This window comes from Herpailurus yagouaroundi, unplaced genomic scaffold (genome assembly GCF_014898765.1).
Source record: "Herpailurus yagouaroundi ecotype Mexico unplaced genomic scaffold, PumYag 162, whole genome shotgun sequence".
Classification (NCBI taxonomy): Eukaryota; Metazoa; Chordata; class Mammalia; order Carnivora; family Felidae; genus Herpailurus; species Herpailurus yagouaroundi.
This window is the reverse complement of record NW_024412403.1, coordinates 53,870,950-53,896,020: the sequence shown is the minus strand read 5'-3', so window position 1 is coordinate 53,896,020 and position 25,071 is coordinate 53,870,950.

Here is a 25,071-nt window from a genome sequence, read left to right as displayed (position 1 = left end):
CAAGGAAGCCACCAGACTCCCTACTCTCTTGTTCTCCCTTTTGACTCATGTCCTCAACTTCCTCTATTCTACCCAGTATTTTAGAGGCTGCTCAGAAATCCCATGACCCTCACAAGGTATTCCAAAACTCAGTCAGAATTCATCTTTTCCCCCTGTCTTCTTACACCGCACTTGTGGCTTTCTTGTGACACAGTGGTCTGTGTATTTCTCCACCACCAGATTGAAGTAAAGGGGTCCAGAATACAGCACCTGGGCATAAAACCTGTTTTGAGAAGATATTTGAGTTTCTGAAATCTATCTGCCTAAAAGTAGAGCCCCCCAAAAGAACTCCATTGACTTAAATCCCCAGCCCGCCACCCCTCCCACCCCCAGAGCAACCAGTAATGATTGATTCTTATTACCAGAGAGAAGTCCTCAGGCCACACCTAAACAAACATGGTCACCAAACCATCTTCCTTCCATTACTCTCCTAAGAGCCCATTTATCTTTTCTAAAAGTCATTTATTTTTCCATAAGTGCCCTTTCCCTCCTCCCCCCCCTTCCCCTATTAAGAAGTCATTTGTTTTCCCATTAAGAGCTTTTCTCCCTGTTCTTCTGCTATTAAGATGGTATATAAGCCCTAAATTCTAAACACCTCACTGAGTCACATTTTTCTGTGAACTCTCCTGTGTACTTAGGTGAAAAAAAAAAAATCTGTCTTTTCTCTTGCTAATCTATCTTTTGTCAATTTAATTTGCAGGCACTCAAGACACAAACTTAAAAGTGTAAAGCAAAAGATTTTTCCTACTTTGTAGAAGGCAAAGAGAATCAGTCATCTCTGTAATCCTCAAGTGCCAAGGTCATGGTAGGTATCCAATACAGTTTTGCTGAGCTGAAATCAAGCAAAGAGAACTGAATTGAAATATATGGCATGGGGGGGGGAGGTGGAGGGGGAGGGGGGCGGACAGCTAGCTGGCCCAGTCAGAAGAGCACCTGACTCTTGATCTTGGGTTTGTGAGTTCCAGCCCCACACTGGGTGCAGAGATTACAGAAGAAAAAAAAAAGTAAATAAACTTAATAAAAGAAAGATATACTAAATGTGATCAAGTATTCAGAAGCCTGCAAGAAGGAAAAACTGCAACCTGCAATGAAGAAGGAATTGAAGGGGTGCCTGGGTGGCTCAGTAGTTTGGGCATCCAACTTTGGCTCAGGTTATGATCTCGAGGTCTGTGGGCTCAAGCCCCCGCGTCGGGCTCTGTGCTGACGGCCTAGAGCCGGGCGCCTGCTTCGCATTCTGGGTCTCCCTCCCTCTGCTCCTAACCTGCTCATGCTCTGTCTCTCTCTGTCTCTCAAAAAATTAAAATAAATATTAAAAAAAATTTTTTAAGAAGGAATTGAAGTCAATGATTTTTAGAAAAAGATTTTTTTTCATTAGTTCTTTTTTAATATATTTTTTTAAACGTTTATTTATTTTTGAGACAGAGAGAGCATGAACAGGGGAGGGGCAGAGAGAGAGGGAGACACAGAATCTGAAACAGGCTCCAGGCTCTGAGCTGTCAGCACAGAGCCCGACGCGGGGCTCAAACTCATGGACCGTGAGATCACGACCTGAGCTGAAGTCAGACGCTTAACTGACCCAGCCACCCAGGCGCCCCAGAGAAAGATTTTATACTAGACCTATGAGAACTTCATTAGGGCTGAGGTTGAAATAAACGTGAATTAAGGAGGGTTATAAGGTATCAAGAGTCTAAGTTATAGGTTAACATTTGCCAAACCAGACTAAATTTGGACTGGCCTTGTTATTATATATTTTTATATTCTTTGTATTTTTAACGTTCACTCAGTGTGGTAGTTCTGCATAGTGACCAACTAGGTAAGGCTACTTTGCTAAGAGGATAGTATGACCAGGATCCCAGTCATAGTCTTGAGAAGAAATCCATGTACTTGGAAAAATCAGAAATTTACTATTCAGTGAATTCATCAAGGGAGCATTCAGTCACAGAGGTGTTTTTCTCATTATTGGTGCTTTGAGTTCTGATGTTGACTTTGTTAACTCTTTGAAAATGATTTCTGACCTTGACCACAAACTCTAGATTCACTGAAATACCAGCTTTACTCTTTCCCTGCACTTCCTGAGTCTCATGCCTGAAGACTAAAAGTTCTAAAGACCATCAACACTGAGCTTAGCTTGGACATAGAACCATCCATCCCCAAGATTCAGGCAATATTCCTAGAGAGGCTTCCAATCTTCTTTGTGCAGAATGAGAAAAAAATACTGAACAGCCCAGGACAAAACACCTCTCAGATGTGTGTTCCTCACAGGAGGTCTGAGCAGAAAGATGTTACAAGTGCAAACATGCTAATGTACCTTTTATTGCTACTGATGTTAATCTTGCTATTTACATTAGAACATGCAGCACTTTTTATGGTGAGATGATAAAGAGCAATCATAATGGGAGAATAATGCTATTTTTCCCCCAATGGAGCAAGAGCTAATGACGAGAAGCAGCATACTGATTCTAATGGGAATGGAGCATGGTGTTTGGGACAAATCCACTCTGAAAGAGCAGACAAGTAATTTATCTTAAGGATTTCAACAAATATGTCCCTGCTTTCCCTTATAAATTTCTCTTCCTTGCATCTCCAGGTTTGCTCTGGGAGAGCCCTGGGACTAGAAAGGCGCACATTCCACCTCACCTAGCCAGGTAGATTCAACTCGCACAGCCTTCATCCTGCCTTCCACCACAGAGCCATTCTTGGCCCTTCTCACCTAGTTAATGCTTTCCTATTTACGTTATCTGCCTTACCCTATTTTGTAATTTCTTTGTGTGTGTGTGTGTGTGTGTGTGTGTGTGTGTGTGTGTGTGTCTATTTTTCCCAGTAGATGGATAATGCCTTAATGGCAGGAAGTGTCTATACAAAACATGCAAGTTGTCATATATATAATGTCTTGATTTGAGTAAAAAGAAAAGAATTGTCAGTACAAAATCCAATCTAGCCAACACTTTTCTAATTGTTAAAGATGTACATATTTATACATTAATTTTTATATAGCATGCCTCTCTGTCATGATTTTTTTTTTTATTAGAATACTATTGACTCACCTCAGGACAGCCCCCACTTACTACTTTGTGACTGAATGCTAACCCTACATCGCCACCCTCCGTGACTACTACCCCTCCTCCTCTACCTACCTCCTGCTACCTCCTACTACTGTCACTATAACTATTATAACCATCATTACCACCAAGACCACCACCACCATTATGACTGAGACTTGTCCTTCAGGTCTCAGTCTTATCTCTCATCCTAGACAAGGTGAGTTCTTGAAACCAGAGCTTTCCTACCACTGGCTACAGCCTAACAAGAGCTGCTGATAAGCGGAGGTGTTAATCTTCTCCAGCCTCTGTTGATCTCAGCTAATCGTATACTAGTATACGATCGTATACTAGTATACGATCGTATACTAGTATACGATCGTATACTATCACACTGAATACTGTGCCTTGGCAGAAAAAATACTGTGAACCCTGCTCTAACGACTTGCATTGCCCTTTTCTCTTCCTGGAATGCCTCATCATTGTCTCTACAATTCTTTAATGCTAGGCAGGGACAGCACAAATGCAGTGACCTGCCCCCTTTCACAATGGGGACCACCTGTGCTTAGCAGCATCTGGCACCCAGTGTGTCATCAATAAGTATTTGTTCAGTGACTGATAAATAAATAGGCCATATCTGCATTTCTCAGCTGCTGTGAAGCCGTAGAGGATTATTTTGGGTCCCATCCACCTTTTCTAGAGCCTTTAAATGACAGAACCAAAACAAAGTAAGTCCTTTGCTAATTCTCAGAAGGTGGGGTATTACAGAGAAAGCAGGGTTGCTAAAGAAAAGAAAACAAGGTGATTAGAGAGATTAAGTGGAGACTTAAAAGATGTCAGAAAGCATTAAATTAAGCACTGGTCAATAACAGTTAATCTTCTACTTAGCCTGCCTGTCATACCAGGTGGGGGAGCAGGATTGCTGGTTTGAGTGGGGAGGGGAGGAAGAAGGCTGATTTTAAAGAAAGGAAACCAAAAGAGAACAGGAAATGTACATGAGTTTCTCAGTACTGCAGTGGAGCCCTAATTCTTTTGTCTTGTTTATTGAGATATAATTTACATACTGCAAGAATTCATCCTTTTTAGCATAGAGCGCTATGATTTTTGACCAGCACAAAGAGGTGTAACCACTGCAGTCGTGATGGAAAACACTTCCATCGCCTCCAAAATTTCCCTCCTTGCCCTTTTTCAATCCCCTTCCACTGTCCCTCCTGATCTGCTTGTTGCCACTGCTGTTTTGACTTTTCTAGACTGTCATATAAATGAAACCAAACAATATGTAGCCTTCTGAGCCTGGCTTTACTCCACTTGGCATAATGCTTTTGAGATTCATCCATGTTGTTGCATGTATCCGTATTTTATGTCATTTTTAATTTATCTTATTTTATAACTTATTTATTTTGCTGAGTACTATTTTATTGTCTGAAGATATGACAGTTTATCTATTCATTAAATGACAGTCATTTGGTTTATGTTCAGTTCATACTATAATGGTTAAAGCTACTATAAACACTTATGCCCAGGATTTTTAGTGGACCCATGTTTTCATTTGTCTTGGGTAAAACACCTACAAACGGGATTAATGGGTCATAGGGTGAGTGTATGTTTTCTTGTTACAAGAAACTGCCATTCTATTTTTCTGAAATTCTGCCTAAATTTTATTTTCTTACAGTGCGGACATCCCATCTTCATGGAGAACCTTTGACCAGACAAAGGTCCTGCAGGTGGTATGCGACAGTTTAAGGAGAAAACAGGATGCGCAGATTTGATGGGAAGGAAAACCACAGATCACATGTGAAAGCGTATATAGCCGTTATTTTCTGATCTGGCCTTACGCTTTGTACTTTGAAGACACGGTTAGGATGAAATCAAGGTGGGACAACATTGCCTGCCAGCTACCATTTACAAACACCCATCCCCCAACTCGTGGCTCTAAGTCCCAGCACTTCTGCCATATACACACATCCTGCCAGTATGCATCATCCTGACATCCTGACTCTGGATTGCATCGAAGGCACGGAGAGTGTAATTCTAAAAATGTGATGTGTGCCAAGGAAAAGTAATCGTGCCTCTCTGTTTGAGAGTATTGATGGTGTCCTGAAGATTCTTTAAGAGAAAAGGAAAAGCAAAGAAAGAAAATCTTGCTCATAATACATTATTATGTTTTTTTTTTCTTCTGGCACATTTCCGGAATCCAGCTGGAACTGGAAAAACATGTGCCAAAACACAATTTGGAAAAGTGTTCATGTTTGTGGGTGTTTCAGTTCTGACTGGAACCAGGAAGTAGCAGAAGTCTTAAATGTGAATGAGTGCCCCCTTGAGCCTTCCAAACCAGTTTTACAGTATTATTTTGCCAAGCATCATTGCCATCGAAAACTCTGAGTCTCCTGAGATACGGTTTCAGGCAGGATGGATCTACTTACATTAAATCAAAGATTAATGAAGATTGGGGTGGAGAAAGGGGGTGGTGCTCTGCTTCTGGTTGCTGACACTATCAGAACTTTGGATGAAATTTATAAGGCGATACTTTTAGGAAGAAAAGGAAAGAGCTTAAGGGACAGATGCCCTGGAGCCCTGGTTTGGCTTACGGATCATCCTGTGACTTGAAGGAGTAAATGAGCTCCTGTCCATGTGTCATTTTAAAAATTGGCAGTGGCTACATCGGGTTCAGATAACTCAGCTATTATGGAGCCCTTTATTTAAAATAACTTTTCACATAGTGAAAATATCACTCTTGACGAGTAACTCTTCATGAATACTGAGTGAGAGTCATACTTTAGTCACCACACATGACCTTCCATTTCTGACTTAGAGAACACAGCTGTTTGTGAGTGATCTCTGATGAGTTGTCTTAGGAGGAGAGGTTGAGCAAGTAGCTTGCAGGCTTGTTGCTCGTTAATTCCTTTTTCAAACTCCGTGAGAGATGCAAGAAGCTGCCCAGAATTTAATAATCATAGAATAGTAGTCCTAGACCTTATGAAGAGAGGATAAGCACAGAGAAATGAAGCCATTTAGAGTCTGTTGGAGAACAGTGAATTTCAAAAACAACTCTCTGTTTCATTAAAAATTTATTTATTCAAGTTTAATGTACTTTGAAATGAATTTGCATTTTATAAGGAACAGAATATATTTTCATAATACTTTATCAAGGAAATACCACCCCGGAAAGGTTACTTATATGCTGTGACAATGTCAAGTGGGTTATGCCCTAAATTTGACATGCTTGAGTATTAAATTCTTGTTTCCTAAATTACTCATGATAGCATCTTACCTTTATAACATAACGTGGCTCTTGATCAAAGGCTTCTTAAAATACACCTTTCACTTCAAGCTCATTTAATCTGAATATACCCATTCTTAATTCCTATCAAAGAAACATGTTTAATACATTTCCTGAAAGTGCACACAGTGATAGAGATAAGATATTGAAATTTTTGCTTCTAAAACAATCTTAACTTGCTAAATTATCTGTCATGAAAAATCTTAGCTTACAGGTTTATAGTTTCAGTTTTCTGACAAGAAACTTTTGTTATCATACCAGATACCATTTTTCTATAATATTTACTATTTCATTAAAGTATAGACCAAACATGCTAGACTGTTAGGAGAATTTAAATATTATTTAATTAAGTGGCCTGCAAACTATGGCCCATGGGTCAACCATGTTTTTTTGTGAATAAAGTTTTATTGGAATTTGGACACTTCCACTTCCACCTGTGGTGACAGATTTGATTAGTTGAAACAGAGACCCATATGGCCCACAAGCTTAAAACACTATTTGGCCCTTTAAGAAGAACTTTGCTAAGCCATGACCAACTATTTATAAAAAACAAAACACAAAGTATTTAACATTTTCCATTACTGTTTGAGACACTACCAGGGGAACTGATTATCATATGAAATCTTGAAATTCCAAAAATATGTTTTGGTTTGCTTTACATTAATATATATGTGGGAACATTGCCTTTATCCCTTTGTACTAACATAAGATTGAATTAGTATGTCTACTGGGAAAAGAACATTGACTATGGTCTCCCTCAGAGACCCAGCCATAAAAGGCTCAGGGAATCTACAGCTACTTAGTATCTAATGAATTTAAACATTATATACAGAATTGAGTTATTGATCAGAGAGCAGTGGAGGACTTTAAAATAAACAAGTCACATGCAATGAAGTAACATCTCTCCCACCATGTTGTCAAAATTGCAATAGAAGTTAAGAAATAAATCAACTGCATGGCTTTTCTTGTAATATCTCTTTTTTATCATTTTAGTAATGACAAAAAAGAAACACCAGACATTAGAAGAGCAAGTGGAATGCTCCTCAGGTAAGAAGCTGAGAGCTTTCTTACGAAAAGTCTAGGGCCATACTTTAGGAAAGCCTATAAAAGCATTTGGCTTCAAGGTGCCCTAAGGAAATAACAGAGATAGTCTTTATCTTAAAGGTATTTGGAAAGGACTTTTAAGACCAAGTAAAATTGTGGCAAAATGACATTGTAGTGCTTATGAATGGTACTCCCTGGACTTGTGCAATGCACGACCTGTGTGAACCTAGGTGACAATATTCTTTCGTGAAATACTGGTACTAACACTTTTAATGTAAAACAAACATTTTAATAGGAAAAATGTAATATATTTACAAAGTATAAGCAACACATCTATAGATGCTGTTTGTATCACTAAATATTCTGGGTCCTTAGGCTCACGTTTCAATTCATTGACATTCAGTTGCTGTAGACCTACCTCCTTATTTTCATCACTTACCACAGTTCTGTCCATCACCCATCTCAGAACTTTTTCTTGCATAATACAAAATGTATTTCTAATTCCAAGTGTATAACATTTTGAATAAAGGCAGTTAACATCAATTATTTTTTTTATAATCCTAGGTGTTTTCTTCTGGAAGAGTTTTATTGAGATATAATTTACACACAATGAAATGCATCTACTTTGAGTATATAGTTTGAGGGTTTGAAAAGCATGGATAAACTTGTGACAACTGTCACAATCAGATTACAGAACACTCACATCATTTCAGAAAGGTCTCTCTTGTCCCTTTGCAATTACTGCTCCAAATCCGTAGACAATTATTGGTCTGTTTTCAGTCATCACAGATTAGTTCTGCCTGTTCTAGAAATTCACACAAATGAAATAATACTGTACATATCTTTTTATCTGCCTTCTTTCATGCAGTGCAATATTTCTGATATTTTTCCATGTTGTTGCATGTGTAAGTATTTTATTTTGCTTTACTGATGATGCTATTCCTTTGTATGGACATACTGCAATTTGTTTACCCATTCACCTATTGACAGATAATTGATCATTTCTAATTTGTGGCTATTATGAATAATGCAGCTACAAACACTCATATGAAGTCTTTTTGAGACCATATATTTCAATTCTCTTTGGTAAATAACAAAGGTATTTCAGTTTTAAGTATTCCTCTGAAGTTTTTATTACTTTGTCTACTTTTTTTCTGCCTGAGAACTCTGTTCTCTACTCTCACTATTCCTTCCTTAATATCTATGCTCCAATTTGCATCAATACATATTAAGATAAAATAGAATTAGATATAATACATATACAGTTTATGATTAAGATTCATAAAACATGAGATAGTATTTCCAAATTATCTGTTCTTTTCCAGTAAGTGTTCAGCAAAATAGCTTTGCTAAAATTCTCAACAAAATCCAAACCTAAGAGACACCAATTACATTAATTTACAGCTTTCGTGAATTCTTCATTTGGCAGGAATCACAGAACAAAAATGAAACTCGGGGTTGTGCAAGCCCTGAACAGAAAAGGTCTGCCCCAGAGTGAGAGAAAGGAACCTCTCCCAGCTTTCTAGAGTCTTGGTGACACATTTCCATGACCTATATGGTGTGAAACCTTACTTGTTACAGTTCTTGGCAGGGAGAGGAAGGAATGTAAGTAAGAGACGGGTGAAAAGGTAACATAAAAATCTCTACCCTCAAGATGACATGAGTTTGAAGGTCTCGTGCCCTAAAAGGTGACCTGGTTAAACATGAGTGCTTCATAAAAACCACAGAGATCCCTAAGACTTGAAACATACATTATGAGTCAACATTAAATAATGTACTCAGAATAAACAACAAATGAGTACTTAGATGTCAAGGTTGTCAGAAACTGGGGAGAAAATGAGATTTTCTTCTACATGTGTATTAACAAGTTATCCTGCCACAGATAACATGAGATTCTGGCAAAATACATGAGATTCCTGGGTAAGAGGCCAAGGCTATTTTTACAGAAATATAAGTAGCCAAAGTATCAACATCTGTGCTGGCTTCCTGAACCCCAGTTTTCACAGGGAAATGTGAAGAAGGCCAGGTCACACCTGCATATAACAGTGGATTACATTCCTGGAGAGGGATTCTGAGCTTGAACCATCTAAACATTTTGTAATGAGTAGTGATTCTGCCTGAAATTTGCCTTTAAAGGAAATATTACCTTCCTTATACTAGACAATAAGCAAATCTATCTTTTGTATGTGAGAAAGAGAGAAAGAAAGAGAACTCTCTATTTTCCAAGGCTCTTCGCTATAAAAAATCCTTGAAAAGATAATCCAGAACAAAGATAGTTGGTGCATCTGCTTTAATATGCAGAAATGCAAGAGACCTATGGAGACTCGTTTCTTAACAATATGTAATTTCATTTTCCCTAGTCAAGTATCTCTGTCTACAAGGGTCTTATAAACATGAACACTATGGATTGCACTGTAGCCTGCACCTACTTGTGGCCCCCACAAATCTGGTAGCTTTCCATGCCACCCAGTATATGAGTTGGATTAATATTTCCAGGTATGGAATATGTTGCTTCCAGAACCCAAAGAAGCCTACGAGGCTATTTTGTAGTAGGGAATACGAGATGCATGTCTTTTACTTTAGAAGGGATATTCCAACATAGCCCTTAAAATCTTTGCTGAGGTGGCTGTTCCCTGAATCTATGTAGGACTTATCTCCCATGCTCTGGAGTGTCTTACCAAAGCTACTAGCATGCTAACCATCTCTTACTTTTCCTGTCCAGTCAGCATCATGCCTATGTAATGTACTCTCAAAAATAATATTGTATCCCAGGGTGAGGGCGGAGTTGTGGCAGAGATTGGTATCACCACTAACAATGAAAGGAGGCAGGACTGGTGGCCCCAATCATATCTCTATTTAATTTGCCAGTGTGGCCCCTGCAAAAAAACAGATAGATCCTGGGAAGTGACTGTAGACTATCTCTTAATTGAACATGAAGTAGCCGTGATCACAGCTATGCCTTCCACACTATGATAGAATTTACCCCAGTCACCAGGGACGTGATATTGGTATAACTCCAGCTGCCAAATATAAAAATTCCGATATGTGCTCAGGAACTAGGGAAATAATTGTAGTGGGTCCACTGCAGCTGGACTTGAATCATGATTCTATTTATTGTCTGGCTCCCATTGGCCCTCACTCTGAAGGGATACTGTGATGATGCTTTTAATCTCTGGGTATCAATGTCAACTGGATTTTGCCCAATGGTCCTTTCAAAGTGGACTCGCATCCAGGTAAATGGCCACAGATCCCTTTCAGGAGGGATCGGAGGGACTGTGGTGGTGTACATTTGCCCTGGTTTTGCACGGTCGTTCTTCCCAGAGACCAAACTATCTCTTCCCTCAGTGGGTTCTGGATCTGAAAACTGGCTCAGGTATTCTTTACAAAGTAAAAGGATCATGGCTGCTTATTGAGGAGGCAACCCTCATGTTCCACTGTTCTTGATTTTGATTTATTTTGTTTTGTGTCGATTTTGGTTACAGATGTTAAGCATCATCCAACCTCTACCTGTGCTCACACAGAATTTGGGCAAAGAATCAAAGTGATTCGTATGCAGATTTCTGGAATTCTTTCTCTGCCTATCTCCCACCTGTCCTTTAATTTGTCCTCAATTTCAAGTTATCTCTGCAATCTCTGTCTCTGCAATTCCACAGGGACACTGTACTTTGTTTGAGATCTAGACAGCGACTTCAGACAGAAAGTTGAACTCACATATGTTTCCCTTCTCACAGTGACCAGAGATCTGTTTTCCCTGATGGCCGATGTTTGAAAACAGATGTTTCATATATTTGGTCATTTTCTAATTATTTATGATGAGAGGTTAAGTCCAAGCCCAACTATTTTGTGATGGAAAGAGGAAAGTTCTGTATTTAAACACTGACATTTAATTTCACCATACTAAGAAACTGATTTCATAATTTAAATGATCAATTTAAAAAGCTAACATTTATCTAATGGGTTTATGACAAGAACATTATAACATGTGTATTTTTTCAAATTTTTTATGGTAAATATTTGGCCTAACTCATTTCCTCTACTTTTCCTGGCTCCTTGTTCAATTCACAGGTATACAAATAGCTTCCATTCAACAAATTTCATGGGACTTCAAAATACCCGGAATACATTGTAGTCTCTCTCCCTTTTTCTTTCAACAGTGTTTATTAAATAAAGTTTTACTGGGGCGCCTGGGTGGCGCAGTCGGTTGAGCGTCCGACTTCAACCAGGTCACGATCTCACGGTCCGTGAGTTCGAGCCCCGCGTCGGGCTCTGGGCTGATGGCTCAGAGCCTGGAGCCTGTTTCCGATTCTGTGTCTCCCTCTCTCTCTGCCCCTCCCCCGTTCATGCTCTGTCTCTCTCTGTCCCAAAAATAATAAATAAACGTTGGAAAAAAAAATCTTTCATTAAATAAAGTTTTACTGAGTCAGTTCTACTCCATGCACAGTGCTGTTTAATACAGGAGACAGTGATCTTCTGAATGAACTCTGGTACTGAAATTCTTCTCTAGCCCTCTCACTCCTAGCCCACTGCCAATTTTCCACATCTTGGTAGCAGTCTGCTATTCTTTTCCTTCGTTCTAACTAGTTATCCGGAGCACAATTCAAGCTGTTCACCATCCTCACCAAAGAATTAACCTCCACCTTAAAGAGCAGTGCATTTTGCTGAAATTCTCATATTCTGAAACTCTTATTCTTGTTCTTTCTTTCAACTTCTCTTTTCTGGATCTGAGGCCAGCTCCCCACCTTCTCTGTCCTTAGGAGAGACAGCAGAGAACAGGCTGCATTTGTTTCCTGGGACTGTCACTTTCTCTCTGTGTGAACTTGGGTTCCCAGGTCTCTGTCCTTCTCTACAAATGGTCTTATTAGTATGTACCACAAAAGCTTGTTGTGACAATTGAGTTTATATGTGTATAGCACTTAAAACAGTGTCTGGCATACAGTAAGCACTTGACAAATATTAACCTTTATTGTTACTTCTCAGAATCGTCAACACCTGGCTTCCAGTGATCTGATCACAATATACATTCTAAGCTGCTACATATGCTATGCTTACATCATAAATTGAGATACTCTCAGTTCCAAAAATTTTGGAAACAAAATTCAGACTTGTGTCCTTATAAACTCTTGGCCCAGACTCCCATTTCCCTCTTCAGGGTGAGTGTCTGCAGCCAGGTCACTTTACTGTGTCCCTGACCCAGCCATTTTCGGCTTGGCCTGTACCAGTTGCCAGCCATAGGTCTCCCAAGGGACTGGAAGCGCTTCCTTCATGAGACAACCCAACATGCAGCAGTGACACTCACAAGGCCACCATAAAGCCTTTGATTCCTGAAGTGGCATCTAAGGCTCCAAAGTGCCAGCTGAGGTTGTATGTGTTAGAAAAAGAAAAATGATGAAAACACATAATAAAGTGACAGGCAAAACAGGCAAAGACTTGGGTATTGGGCCCTAAAAAGAAAAAGGAATAAGCAAAGAATTCATCTTGGTCAGAGCTTGTTCTGAAAGAATGTAGTGTCACATGCAATAGATGTTTCCATAAACTAACCTGTAATTACACAATCTGTACCTTCGAGAAGAGACCTGTTTGAGAATCAAAGCGATTTAAAGCATGACTATAGCTAGAATTTAAAGTCTGTGTACACAGATAAGTAAAATAAATCAGTCTTGTTTTATTTAAAAAACAGATATTTATATCCCAAGTATAAGGCACTGACTTCTGCCTCAGCGAGAGGAATTATAAGTCAATAATGCCTCTTATAAATCAAGTGCATGAACCATTCACCATTTCCTGAGATTGTAAATCAGTCATGTTCTCAAAGCAGTTGCATGGCTTGGAAACAACTTCTTGGCTGAATAAATCAGTCACTTCCAGATATATGAATAAGTGACGTGACCCATAAATCGCATGACTACATACTCGTGCTTCATCAATCAGAAACTTTTATTTATAATTGAAAATTTAAAAACACTTATTGGGAACAATTTACTCAACGCCAGTCCAAATTCCCATCGTACTGTAAGATGATATGCCTAAGAAATGCAAAAGTTTGCCCTTACCAAACAGTGTTTTTCACCAAGCAACAAATTGATATGTTTGCTAGTACTTGTGCTAGGAGTAACACCTCATTGTGCTCTATCTGGAAAATGTGGATGAGTACAACTAACTCATCCAACAATCATATCATTCAAACAATGTCTTTTGAGGTAGATGGATATAAATACATCAACTTTTGGAAAACAGTATGTTTCTTTTGGAGAATATTTTTGAAAACAGATAAAATAATTATAATTGTAGTTCAAAGAAAAAGAAGAACAAACATTAATCCAGGTAATTATGAAAAACTACATGCTAATGTCTCATTGGCACATGTAAATTTTGCTGACATATTCATGTTTTAGGTATGCATAGCATTTTATACATTATTTTCACTTACAATTGTATACTCGTTATCAACATTCTTTAAAGTTGTTATTTATTTATTTTGAGAGAGAGAGAGAGCATGCATGTGGGGTGGGGGGAGCAGAGATAGAGGAAGAGAGAGAATACCAACAGGCTCTGTGCTGTCAGTGCAGATCCTAATGTGGGGCTCGAACCCGCGAATCGTGAGATCATGACCTGAGTTGAAATCAAGAGTGGGATGTCTAACCAATTGAGCCACACAGGCACCCCTCCTTATCAAGATTTTATACATGGGGGAAATATGTATGATAATTAAAATCAAAGGTCACCTGTCCAGCCAAGTAGAAATCCAGTTTCCTGTCTTCTATTTCTGTATTCTTTCTGTTTCACTATGTCACCTTTCATGCATTTTGCTGCCATTAAAAGGGCATGGGTAATTTTTAATCTTTCTGTGAAAACATAAAATTACTAATTTTGGCTTAAAGTTCCTTAGTTTAGGCTTAGAGTTTACTAATCTACATGTACTTTTACAGGCTTAGAGATGTCACCCACATTCTGAAGCACTCACCAGCTTCCTTTTAGTGGTACGATAGTTATAAAATATTTATTTGTACACCATAGTACATTTGAAATTGGCAGAAGCTTGGATTTTACGTTTGTGACAATGAACGTCCGTTTTCTGTGTAGATTCCTTAAAAACCATTCCAGGTTTAATGACTTTTGTCATTGAATTAAGATCACCAGTAAATGGTGGAATTTCATGTGTCTTTTTACTATAATTCTAACCTTACTGCATAATCACAAACTGCTGATAATTTAAAATCTATCCAAGTGTGTCCAGTTATATTGTCTGATGATCAGGCCATTCACTAAACCTATTTCTGTGACCTAATGTGGGTGAAAGTTCAAATACTTCTATTTCTCACTATCAAACAGGTAGTTTATGTAGAAACAATTCAGAGTCTAGCAAGGGAAACAAATTTTCTACCTTCATTAAGAGTATGATATTCAGTGCATGACACAAAAAGCACTAATTACAAGTTGTTTTTACTTACTGGCTTGAGCATTAGTTTGGCTTTAACTTTAAGAGTCAATTTTGATTTCAGATTTTTTGCATTAGAACTGTTGTTTTAATCAGTTTGCAGATTATTTTGGCAACTCTTTTCTTTCTCATGTTGGTTTTCTTCTGAGGAGCAGAAAGTGAAAATTGTACTGCAGAATTTATAATATCAACTCTAAAGTATGGCATTTCGAGTTGTGCTCTTTGAATTGTTGCTTCTTAATTTGCTAAAGAACATTAATGATATGTCTGTCACATCCCTGGAGGGACAGTATCACACGGTCATTAAATCTTGCTTTGTTAGCATAATTATGTGGAATTCAGCATTATTTCAGTTTATCAACAGAGTGAGTCACTTGGAAACTGTAGAGACAATGTGATCTAAGAAAAGATTGCTGGTTGGGAAGACAGAAGTTAATTCTATTCCAAATTCAGGTGGTGCTCTCATGATCTTGGGCATGTCACTAACTCTTAGGTGGTCTCAGCTTCTGTCTTTGAGTTGAAGATTAGATGTCTCCCTTTGTGGTTCCTGAGAATATTGTGAGTAAACATTAAGAAAAAGGATGAGCTTGAGTTCATTAGATGCGAGATGCTGTGTAGGTCTAGAAGTATGTGATTGAGTCATGACAGGGTTCAGGGCTTCAAGATTCCATCTGGGAAACTCCTGGGTGGCTCAGTCAGTTAAGCATCCAACTTTAGCTAAGGTCATGATCTCAAGGTTTGGAAGTTTGAGGCCTGCATCAGGCTCTCTGCTGTCAGGTCAGAGCCCGCTTCAGATCCTCTGTCCCTCACTCTCTCTGCCCCTCCCCACATCAAGATAAATAAACATTAAAAAAATGTTAAGATTCCATGTGGTATACATATTCAGTGAAAAATAACCTATTTTAATAGTTTGGAATCCAGTGCTTTTAAGATCTCTTGGGAAAATAATGTCATTCACTTCAAACCTGCCTCATGTATAGCTTTGCATTCCTCTTCTGATTCCCATTGTTCTTTGCTTAATAGCGAAAACACATCTAGACTATTTCTTTGTTACACTAACTCCATAAGTACATCTTACACCTCTGCAGCACTTCTATGAAGTTCTTAGATTTGATGAAGTTTATGGAGAACATGTACCTCAAGCTGAAACATGTGACCATTGCAGTATGCTACATGTATAACAAATAATAAATACCAGTTAAGTCATCAATTAGATATAATGTTAAGTTGGAGGCTTTTTAAACAATAGTATCATTAGGAACATTAAAATTAATGAAGTTATATGTAGGTAAAATGTCCTTAATCTAGTTAGCTTTATGGTATCTAGGCATTCTAGCATCTATGGCAGGATTGTATTCCTTAGGACACTGTCCCCTTCTTCACCCCCAAAGAAACAGACTATAAAATAATCCTCATTTACCGCCCCATCTGCACAGTCCTTCCTGTCCATCTGGATGTCAGATGGAAGCAAAGAGATCCATGGCACTTTGAAATAACTGAGGTGGCCTGGCTAGCATTTTGTAATGCAATATACAAAACCAGGTTCTAATATCCACATCTCCGTTTGAACTATTGCTAAGTGGATAATGGAGGCCACATTTTCCCCCACAGTCACTCTATTACCACATCTTCTAATTCATTATTCTTGAAGTACTTTGAGAGAGCTGGAATAGAATTAAATTTTAAGCAATGCTCTTCATTCTCCAATAAATACACTGAAGAATCATCTTCTTTAAGCCCTTGACCTTTCCCAATAGAAACATTTCCTTTGCCTATAGTGAGTCAGCCTGTGCTTTCGCATTGAATTTGTTATTCTTGGAATGCCTGCCAAAGACAAAGGAGAAAAGGAAAATAAAGAAAAAGAAAAAGAAAACAAAGGAAAATCAAGTAAGGCTGTAAAGCTTTAAGAAAATCTTTAGAATATAGAAGAAATGAATATGTCAGCCCTCAAAATTTGAAAGCTGTCCACTAGATATCTTCCCAGAATAATATTAATGCCTTGAGAATAGTTTGATAGAATTCCTGTATGGATACTTTGTTAGTCAGCAGCACTGTTCTGGTCCTCCTTGCCCCAGGTTCATTACAGGATTGTACTTCCTGTTTATGGTTGTCTGGGGCCTTGTAACAAGTCTGGCAAATAATATGTGAAGTATGTCACTTCTGGACTGCAGGAGACTCTCCAGAGTGGTCTTTTCCCTCTGGCACAATAGACTATATTCAAAGTGTTGACTGTTCAATTTACCCTGTGTACCTATGTACCCATGATGAGTACCTGCAATGTGCAATTGTCAAGTAGCATGGGCAAGAAGTAAACCTCTATTTTAAGGCACTAAGATATGGGGTTGTATTTTACGGCAGCATAACCCACACTATTCTGACTATTACATATACCAAACTTCATTACGAAGAATTAAAGGATAGTCCTCAGCAAGCATTTTCCAATGCTTCGCGCAACTTTCAACCTCCATTCATTTTCATTCTTAGACTTTGATTTGATGTTAAAGTGATAGCTTAGACCCATACAATGATGCCTGTTGGATTTGTGGGGCAATATAAATTATTGTCATATGGTAATTTTTTGAATGCTTTATGGTATTCAACAGATGCATTCAGTGGTTCCCTCCATTTGTAGAATATGAGTCAATTCTAGGGTGAAAAATGTCTACCCCTTATATAATTAAGTGGGTTCACCTTCCCCCAGATGGCTAGCTGGTCCCCCTAAAATATGCTGCTATATTAGGGCCTCACCATTGTTCTCTATTAATCCTATTTTTGGCACACTACAGTGTAAGCAGTCAGATAAAAAATTCAGTAAGAGGAAATGTTGAGTCCCTGCTACTATGCTAACTTTGCTCATGAGCCCAATGGGCATGAACTAGAATAGTTAAAGAAAGACAGTGAAATCCAGAGTGTGAATCATGGTTTATGTGAGTGGGAATAATCAGAAGGGGAGTCCATTGTTGGTGATTTGCATGGAAAACAAATAATCTTCCATCTGGTTCCATTTCAAGTTCCATCCACAGTCTCCTCTCTGAAGCTTCCTGTCACCAATCTTAAAACCTTCTCTCCAAATACCTGTCCGTCTGGCCCAAGAAATTCTTCCCTGTTTATGAATCACTCTAGACATCTATTTCTGACAATCCCTCCACTTGCAAAGCCTTCCACTTTGACCTTCCTAACACAGATAAATTTTGCTCCCCTCTGGTAAAATAGATCAAGTAAGGAATTAATGGACTGCTCATCTATTTCAGTTCTAGAAATGCCATGTACAATTAGTTACCACCAAAAATAACTGAAGATCAAAGCACTTTTATTACTACCGTGGCTCTACTGCCTATTAGAGTAGCTATTACAATCTCGTCCCTTTTTATTAAGTGCTGCTACCTTGCTTTTGTCGCCCAGGGATTCCATAACCCCACTGAAATCAGACAGTCTATTTCAATGTCACCACTACCCACCTTCATGTGTGTCCTACAAAGAACAGACACTACAGGGTTATGGCTAATGTATTTATCTGCATTGATATATTTCTCAATTCTGTGGTAAGGGGAGTATAAACTAGGCCCTCTCAGAAGACATTATTAAGAGGTGACAACCGGTTGCCTATAAAAATAATCCATTTCCACAGTCCCATTTCTCTAGGACTCTGGAATTTGTTTTCTATGTTATATTAAGGAAATTCTGACATCCCAACTTATTTCATCATAGCCCAATATTGAGTCCATGTTTTAATCAATTCAGTGAGAAAATATTTAGAAGCATTCCCAGCTGCTCAAACTAGAATTCTAAATCAAGTAAACTCTAGTTATATAAACTCATATTAACAATATCAAGCCTATCTAAAAAATGGTATTCTTCCCATTCTTGTCTAGAATCTGAGTCTGCTTCCATAAATATCCCCCTATTTTTGCTTTGCATATAAAGTATCTTGCAATTATTTTGAGGTGGAGGCCTTATTCCTCTTGGTTTACTTTGTAATTGGCTCCCTGTGGCATATCGAAACCCACCTCCACTTCTAGAACTTAAAGAGTGGAAGTAGATATATTGGAGTGAGAAGAATTGGCATCTCCTTGCAAGATAACTATTTCATGTTAGGCATTTGCTGGGCTATCATGCAAAAAACAACCAGACACATTAGCCAGAGAAGGAGAGGTTGCTTCTGCTGGCCCAGTAGGCAAATTAGAGTCGAGGGGTTCAAGAAACTCCTGGTTATTCACTTCACCAAATGTCTCTGATCAACAATCCAAGTTCTTCTCATTTCCAAGCATTGCCCTAATTTTCACTAAAGATACCTGGTCTGGCTATGAATTCTATCTACAGTGCAGCTCAGCTATCCTGGTGTGGTGAGCATAAGGGGTGTGGGGGTTGATGAAAAGAAGCAATAATAAAGTGACAGTAACACACAATGAGCCTTATCTGAATAACACTTTGGCAGACTTGCATGTGGGAAAAGTTCCTCACAACATGAAACTGTCTAGAGGTTATGGCACAGGGACCACTTTTCAGAAAGATGGGAGAGTAAGAGAACTCCCAAGGGAAAGACAGATCAGAGGAGGTGGTTTGTGTGTTTAGATAATTTCACTCTACAGTCCAACTGGGAGTCTCAGAGTGCTGTGAAGAGCAGTAGTAGCTTGGCATCTTTTATACCTACAAGACTTATCTATGGCTAACAGATGTTGGATGTCGTTTCATGACTATGGAAAGCAGGCAGGTTTTCTATAGCTAAAAATATGTTCACTTGGGCTATGACTAAAACAATCGGTTGTGTAATAATTTGAGATTGGTGATGGTAGGCTTTTGAGCTAACGGGACTCATTATTCTTGCTAACAAACAAGTAAACAGCATAGGACCAATATACAGAGGCCATCTTTGGCTCATTTACATAACATTGGGAAACCAGAAAGCTTCTGGTGTTTTGCTGCTTCAACTTTGCTGATATGAAAGATAAAAGTTTATCTTAAAGCAGCCATAAAAAGTCTTTGATTCCCTGGTGATATTTTTAGGCATTCAAAGCTGTACAATCCAGTTAGAGTTAGCCATTCCATTCACACAGTCCTTTTAATCTTAAACCAACATTAGTGGATTATCCAAACAGTCACTCAATCTGGATAACTTTGTCTTTAATAGGACTTCATTCTAGGATCAATCTAAAAGATCATTTAAATAAACTTTACCACTGGTTATGGGAATATATCACTGGTCATGGAAATATACCCCATCTTCTAATGATAACTGGACCTTGGTCACATAGCCAAGCAAAGATTTGTATTTTTTGAATGTGGATTACCTGCAACCATTTCAATGACCAATTATTCTACCACTTAAATTTCACTAGCAGACAGACAAAAGAATTCATTTAAGTCAGTCCAAGCAGGAGGGGTTTAATAGAAGAAATTAGATGAATGCAAAATTGTAGAAACAGGCTCTAGACCAAGTTCTGAAGAGCACATCTCATACTCTGGAATCCTCTAACACAACAACACTGCTAAAAAAGTTTGAAGACTCTGAATGCTGTTGCTGCTATGAGTATAAAACCACATCACTTCTGCCATGATACAGGTCAGAAAAAAAAAAAAAAACAAAAAAAACAAAGGATGCCACATCTTCTTCCTCTCTTAACATGACATAGTTCCTGATTAAAATTTTTGGAGATTGCGTCTCATTCATTTATTCATTCATTCATTCATTTATTCCTAAACACCTCCCGTATGGTTAGTCACTACGCAGGGTGCTAGGGATATAGCAGTGAACAATATGAGCAAATCTCTTTCTTATATAGGCAAGAAATTAATAAAGAGAAATTTCTTTATATACTATGCCATATAGTAATAAATGATTTTGAAAAAAGTAAAGTAGTAAAAAGGGAAAGGATAGTGTTTAAAAAGCAGAGATTATTATTCTATGTGCCTCTATTGGGGAAAGCTTCAATAATGCATGGTAATTATGGTAACATTGATCAGAGACATCTGAAACAAGTAAGGGAATAAGTCATAAAGATATGTGGGAGAAGAAGATTCTAGGAAGAGAGAAGAATGTGTTCAAAGGCTCTGAGGCAGGATCCTAGAATGTTCAAGAAATAGTTGATGAGGGTTGAAGTGAGTGAAAGAGCATGAGGTTTGAGTGGGATGGGTGGTCTGGATTAAGGAAGTGCCTTTTAAACCATTCTAAGAATTTATACTGTCTTTCTGCATGAAATAGAAAGACATTGGGGGACTCTAAGTAAAGGAGTGACATGATTTGACAGTGTTTTGAATAATAATTATTTCTGCTTTGTGGAGAATATAGAAGTAGGGCCAAGAAAGGAATGGAACAAGTGAAAAGGCTAGGATAATCCAGTCAAAAAGTTATGATGCATTGGACCAGGATAGTGGTTATGAAAGCAATGAAATGTCAAGTTTCAGGTGTGTTTTAAAGGTAAAGTCTATAGGATTTGCTGTCAAATGTAAGAGAAAGATAAGCCAAGGATGACACCAACATTTTCAACTTGAAAAACTAAAAGAATAAAATTGCCAATAATTGAGATAATGAAGACAAGAGGTAGAATATGTTTGGTATAGAAGAAATACTGAGTTCCATTTTGACATGTTAAATTTGAGAAGCTTAGCAGACATACAGTGGAAAGGTAGAGTTGGTGGTTGGATGTACTTTTGGAGTTCAAGAAAGATGGTGAGACATAAATTTGAAATTTATTACCATATGGAAAGTTTTTAAAGATATGAACTAGATAATATTCCCCAGGAGTACATGTAGATAGAGAAGAGATCCAGGAGGTGGACTCCAAGATACTATAAGGCTTAGTGCTATAGGAATGGAGGAGAATTTAGCAAATGAGATAAAAGATGACTCTAAGAGTGAGTAATTTTCTGAACACTAAGTAAAGAACATGTTTCAAGAAGACATGCATGATATGCTGTTGACAAGTCAAATAAAACAAGAACATGGAACTGACCATTAGATATAGCTATGTTGAAATCACTGGTGACTTGACAACCGAGTTAGGAGAATTATAAAAATGAGAGCTTGATTAGAGCAAGTTCAAGGGAGAACAAAAGGGAAGGAAATAGGATACAATAAGTATAGAGAACTCTATCAAGGGGCTGTAGCTCAAAGGGATATGGTTTTTTTTTTTTTAAATAGGAGATGTTATGAGTTTAAAATAGGAGATACTGTAGCATGTTTATAATCTGATGTAATGATTCGGTAGAGAGTAAAACACTGGTGAAAGTAAAGGTAAGGGGTGGGGAACAAAAGCAAATGAATATCATTAAGAAGTCAAACAGTCATAGAATGCAAGTAAAATTTATTCAAACTAAAGGAGACAACAAGAGTAATAGTGGTACTGTTTGGAAAATCTTTTTTCATTGCCTATATTTCTCAGTGAATGAAGAGTAAGGACAGGAGTGGGCAAAGGTGGTATTGTTTTTGAGGTTTGAGAAAAGAAGTCATATAATGCCCCATCTAGGTTAGGAAAAGAGTCAACAGATGGTGAAATGTAGAATTGCAAGGCAGCAAGAAGAGCACAGTTGGCGATAATGGTCATGAATTTAAGACTAATCAGCATTGTTGTTTAATCGTCTGCAACCATTGTTACTGCTCAAGTGGTGGCAGAGTATGAGGAGAGCTGGACTTAAGCAGCACTAGTACTTTTCCAAGTGAGTGTGAAAGAGAAACAGAAGCAAGACAGTTGAAGTCACAAGCAGGGGTGTGCTCAGAAAGAAGAACCATGTAATAATAATAGTAAGTTGATAGGATCATTGAATTTTATGTCTCTGTCATAATAACATTCTTGCAACTGGGATAATAGAAGCAGTGAGCTGCAGATATAGGAGGTAGTGGAGAGAGTGAGTTGTTTGAAATTAAGAACATAGAGTTAGTATATCTTTTTGCTGGTGAAGCAGTCTGGGGTATGACCTTAATAATAGGGGACTGAAGCAAGGCCAAGGAGAACATCACTGGAGAACAGAAGGCTAAGAAATAGAGAAAACAAACATATGAAAGAAGTACTTCCACAGATATTGAAATCACTATTAGTTACAAAATGTGTTGTGTTAGAAGGAATGACATGATAACCAGAAGATAAAATCTTGAAGTAATGCCAGTATCATCGGAGGATGGCTACAAGAAGGAGGGATAGTAGGTAGTATATTTTGGAAAATGGAATTCTAAAACCAGAGATGAAAAACTTCAAAGGAGCCTTCAGAAAACAATTTTAAGTTTTCTAGCCTCTGTACACTGGGATGGATTTGGAATAAATGTTGGGTATGCTAGTCTGAATGTTCACCACAAATCTTATTAAATTATATGCAACATTCTGTGTATATGCCTATGCATTTGTGTTTTGGAGAATATAGGCTTGTAGCTGTTTTCATAATCTCAATTGGGCCCATGATCCAGGAAAGCCTAACCAACATGTATAAATGTTAAATTTAATTCAATATTTATAGGACATCTATTTGTTCTTGGAATTGGAATGTAAAGATATGTAAGACAGAATCTTTACCATAAAGTATCATAGAAGCTGGTTCTCATGAGGCTGGGGTAAGGTTATATGTGAAGAAGAGAAGCCATGTTACAAGGTCAACTTGAGAAAGTGCTAAGGGAAGCAGAAGGGAGGTGCTATAGGATTGTAAGTGAAGAAGTTATGTTTTGGGACTGGATGGTTTGGAGAAGCCATAAAGGAAACAGTAAACTTATTTTGACCTTGAAGAGTAAGGGGCTTTCTATAAATAAAGGAAAGAGCAACAATCCAGGCTCAGGAAATAGTATTTTAAAAAGTTGTAGTCTTAGACTTTCATTACCTCTTTTAGGATGACAATAAACTTAATATGATTGAATTCCATAGTTCATGAAAGGAGGCAGTAGAAGGTGAGTTTCCTTTTGGGCCAATATAGGAAATGTAATTGCAGGAATACTACATGAGTGTGTACAGAGTTCTGTAGACAGCAGGGAACCACTGAATATTACTTGAGACTACAAGTGACATGTGATATGATCCAACCTGTGATTTAGGGAAAAAATGTATCCCAATAGCAATGCAAAGGATGAATCAGAAAACTAGGGGATTATAAACAGGGAGAGATTGTTAGTCGACTAATGCAGTAATTTAGACCCCCAAAAAATGTAAAGCTTAAATTAGTATAATGGTAGTGAATGTGGACAAAAGGACAGAATCGTAAAGAAATAGAATAGAATAGAATCTTTAGAATCAGTCTACTGATACATTTGCTCAGGTGAGAGGAGGTATAGAAGGTTGAAGAAGATGGAAAAATGAAAAATGATTAGGATATACAACTACTGGAACTGGATCCTTGATAATGCCATTTCCAGAGAGGAGACCTGCATAGGAGAGATTTTCAGTGGATGTAAGAGTTAAAGTGTTCAGCCTTTGTGTTAGCAGGAAGTTCAGGTTTGGAGCTCAGGGGAGTCAAATACAGATTTAGAAGTTCTTAGCTTTGAAGTGATGTTAAAGTCATTTATTTCTTTGGATTCTTTAGTTGAGGAAGAAGATGTGAATCACAGAAAGCTAACAGAGTAACTTGGAGAGTAATACGGCTGGTAATAATAAGAATAACACTCAATCTGACGCCCAGCCAGCACTACTCAGTAAGGCCATTCCTGTTGTTTCCAGGCCGGTGGCTGTTCTCACTGGTGCATCCACTCTGATTCACAGGGACATACTGTTGATTAGATATTTATCTTCAGCTACTATGGACTAAAAATCTTATATTTTAGAAGGAGGTCTTAGGATGAACAATTAGTAAAAAGAGAGTAGCCAAAGAAGCGCATTTTAAGAAGGTGTCAAGCATAAAGTGCCAATTAGGGGATTCTCGGTAGCAGTAAAAGCAGTTTCAATAAAAGCCAGAGGATCGGCATCAGAGGGCTTGGTGGTGTGAGGAGTGCGTTTGTGGTAAAACGAAAGCAGCAAACGTAGATTCATTTTCTCACAAAGTGGCTAGGGGAGGCAAAGAAAGAGATGGTATATCTATCGGTCAGGGTTTTCTTGGTAACAAGTGAAAAAAACATGATTCAAATTATCTTAAACGATGACAAAAAAAATTAAAATTTTTTTTAAAAATAGGGGTGAGGATTGGTAAGTGAATATACCCGGCTGGCAAACACATTTCAGGTAAGGCTAGATCGAGGGTCTTTTAGAGAGGTGATGAGGTTCCAGGTTTTTTTCTTTCCATATAGCTCCTGCAGATATATCCTTCCTGGATTCCATTCAGAAGAAAAA